The sequence below is a fragment of the Morone saxatilis genome, unplaced genomic scaffold, assembly GCF_004916995.1.
Source record: "Morone saxatilis isolate NCDOM2014 unplaced genomic scaffold, NCSU_SB_2.0 Contig7, whole genome shotgun sequence".
Lineage (NCBI taxonomy): Eukaryota > Metazoa > Chordata > Actinopteri > Moronidae > Morone > Morone saxatilis.
The window spans coordinates 17,529,073-17,532,431 of record NW_023340246.1 but is presented as its reverse complement, the minus strand read 5'-3'; positions in this window follow the sequence as shown (position 1 = coordinate 17,532,431).

The window sequence follows — 3,359 nt, the reverse complement described above, 5'->3', positions numbered from 1 at the left end:
CAGTAGCTCGTCTGTTGGTTCGGATCACACGGGCCAGCCTTCACTTCCCCATGTACATCAGTAAGCCTTGGCCGCCCATGACCCTGTCTCCGGTTTACCTCTTTTCCTTCCTCGTACCACTTTTGATAGGTACTGACCTCTGCAGACCCAGGAACACACCACAAAGGAGCTGCCAGTTTTGAGATTGCTCTGACCCCAGTCGTCTAGCCAGTCACAATGTGGCCCTTGTCAAAGTCTTCACGCTGCCAATTTTTCCTGCTTCTAACACATCACGTTGAGGACAAAATGTTCACTTGTTGCCTAATGATAACAAGATAATCAGTGTATTCACGTCACCTGTCTGTATTCTGTTTATAGGTTTCACATTCTTCACTGTTAATCTGCATTATAGACCGTTAACTGGATCCCTGAGACTACATCTTATCAAGTACGGGTCTGCGTAGGTCGTTGACACTAAATACACTGATAACTACTGACATATACAGACAGCGTTGGGGTAACTAGTAGCTAAGTAGTAAAGCTTTTGCAAATTACCAATTACTTTACACTGGAAGATATTGGATTATAGCAGATCTACCTATAGGGAGAAATCTAGTTTGGTAAACTAAAGATACTTAGAAAAAATTGTTCAAACTACTTTGTCAAAAATTGCAAGCATAGCTCACAGGTATAAACGTAGGTTTTGTCAGTTGAGGTGGTCGGTGTCATGTATTTACTTAAGTATGACCATGGTGAATCTTCCTCAGTGATCACAGAGCAACAACAGTCCATTTGCACGTGCACTACACAAAGTTCAAATGTGTGGTGGTGACTGCCTGCCTTCAAAGCGGCCAAGATGAAAGAAAAAGGGTAAGTAATCCCAATAACTGTATAGGCACAATAGTAAAATAATAAATGTATGGCCCAAACGTTTTTTGTAGTTATAGCAAGAAGTTACTAGGTTAATTACATGGAGTGCATTAGTGCCTAACATTGTATACAGATGAGTTATTATTAAAACCTATACAGTGGATTTTGCATTAGAACAAAATGCAAACATAACATTTGCTTAGATTTTTTCTGTAAGGCTGTTTTCTGTGTTTGTAAATCCAATATGCAATAGACTATATGAATCCAAGAATGATATCATGCAAACATTTGTGATTCATTGGTCCCTGTACTTCATCTGAGGTCTACTGCCCGAGCAAGGCAACCACAAAAAAACTTGATTCTTAAGTCACAAATGTTATGACCTGCACTAAAAAGAGAGAAAACCAAAAGGTCTGCCATGACAAGACCATGATCCGGACTCACACATGTCACACACACACACACACACACACACACACAGGCTGTAGATGCCTTGTCAACCAACCCATGTGATAGATATATTAATAAAGACGGTGCTGGTTGCTGAAAACTCTTGCTTTCCTTTGCACGTCTTTGGGCGGTTTGTAGACAACAAACCAATTATTTAGGTAGGCTAATATCCTTGTGCTGTTGTCTGTAAGCTGTCGCTTTTGTAATATATGCTATCAATCCCACCTTGATGGAAAGGGACAAATGTTGCTGAGTAAGTGCCAACTTTGCGCCAAGCAAGGCCTAACATGAGAAATAGTCCTGCCAAAAGACTGACTGATGGGGTTTAGAAATGTTTGTTTATTGTTTGATCATCCAATTTTTCACAACCATAAGCAACGACGGCCACATCAATTTTACTTAAAGAACACACCAAATTACAATATACCTATTCTTTAAGGGATAATTGATTGATCTCTCTGGACCAATACTGCATGATCTAAATAATGATCCTGCTTAAGCCATTACTGGAAAGCCTTGCGGTCAACCCACGCAGACCGCAGTCCTTGAATAAACCGCCGTCGCCCTTTGCCCTCAAGTGTGGCTGCAGCATCCAAGTAGTCTCTCCTTCCAAACATGTCACTTTTATTCAGGTTCAATATCAGATGCTCGCTCCCGAAGCCCGGGGCACCAGCAGTGGCAGTGTCAAAGCGACTCCTTTATAAGTTTATTTGTGATTTATACCGCCTGGCGTGAGTCACGACACGACCCTACCGCGTAAAACTGCGAGCCCCTCCGGGAGTGGGCATGTGTCTGTGCGCGGGGTGAAGTGAAGCCGTTCACTCAACGTCTTCATCACTGAGGGGCGGAGATGTTTCAGAAGTTCTGTTCAGTGACAGTAGCCTGCTGGAGTTGGTGATCACTGATATAAACTAAATATATACTTTATAGTCTAACGAAAACTTTGGATTCTATAATGCAGACAAATGTTTACCTCAAGCTGAAGAAGTGGTAAAGCTCTTTTATAGGTTGAAGAGATCTGAACTGAGATCTGTGATTGGCCTCCGTTGACCTAATGACTGAAATGTCACTGCGACCTTCAACCAGACGCTAGGTGGCGCGATGCAAACTGTTGACTGCTGTCCGTGGTGCTGATATCATCCACCGTATCCTTTTTCATGTTTTAGAAGCCAGAGGCCTTAAAGTAAACTCAAGGAGTAAACACATGAGATATATACCCTGAAGGATAACTTCTTATCTGCTTGTTTGTGAGCATCCTATAAACTCCCTGCAGTTGTTGTTGTTGAGTTGTCATATAATTCAAGTGGTGGTTCACCAACACCTCATCTCATTTCCTCTCTCCCTCTCAAAATAACAAAACAGAATTACTGTATTAAGAATCCGGATGAAGTTGCTGCACATATTTATGGGGTAGTAATAATGGGACGCCTTTCATACACAATAACACAAATAAACACAGTTTTGCGAAAACATTTTTTTTTTTCCTCAAAAACTGACAAATTCCTATATTCATGCATGAGATAATATTAATGGCAATGCAGTAATCGAGCTCAAATGCTCCACTGGTGTGATTTTTTATTTTATTTTAAATAATGCATTAAACGTGACAGCAGATTTAAATGTCTTTGCTGTCATCTTAGCTGTGATAAAAAAAAAACATTGCATTGCAACATTGTGTTCCCTCTCATAATGCACGTTTCTAAAGACCTGCAGACACAAGTGGTAAATACTATAGAAAGGCGACGGTTGTTTGGGGGGAGGCGGGGGTCTTCGTGTTCGAGTTGAGAGAGAGGGAGAGAGCGAGACTCAAGTGATACAGCCGAGGACCACGCGCTACAGAAGAGGACGAAGGCACGCGACATGTCTCAAGGATTCAGGTAAGTTTTGATGCGACAGAAACAGAAACAAACTGTGAATGACATGTATGCTGTAAGGAGGACAGTGAGACAGAGAGATGGATGAAAGGTAACATAGGCTGCAGAGAACAGATCAATTATGTTATGCTTAGTCCTGCTGGAATATATGTGTGTTTTATATATTTTATTATTATTTTTATTATT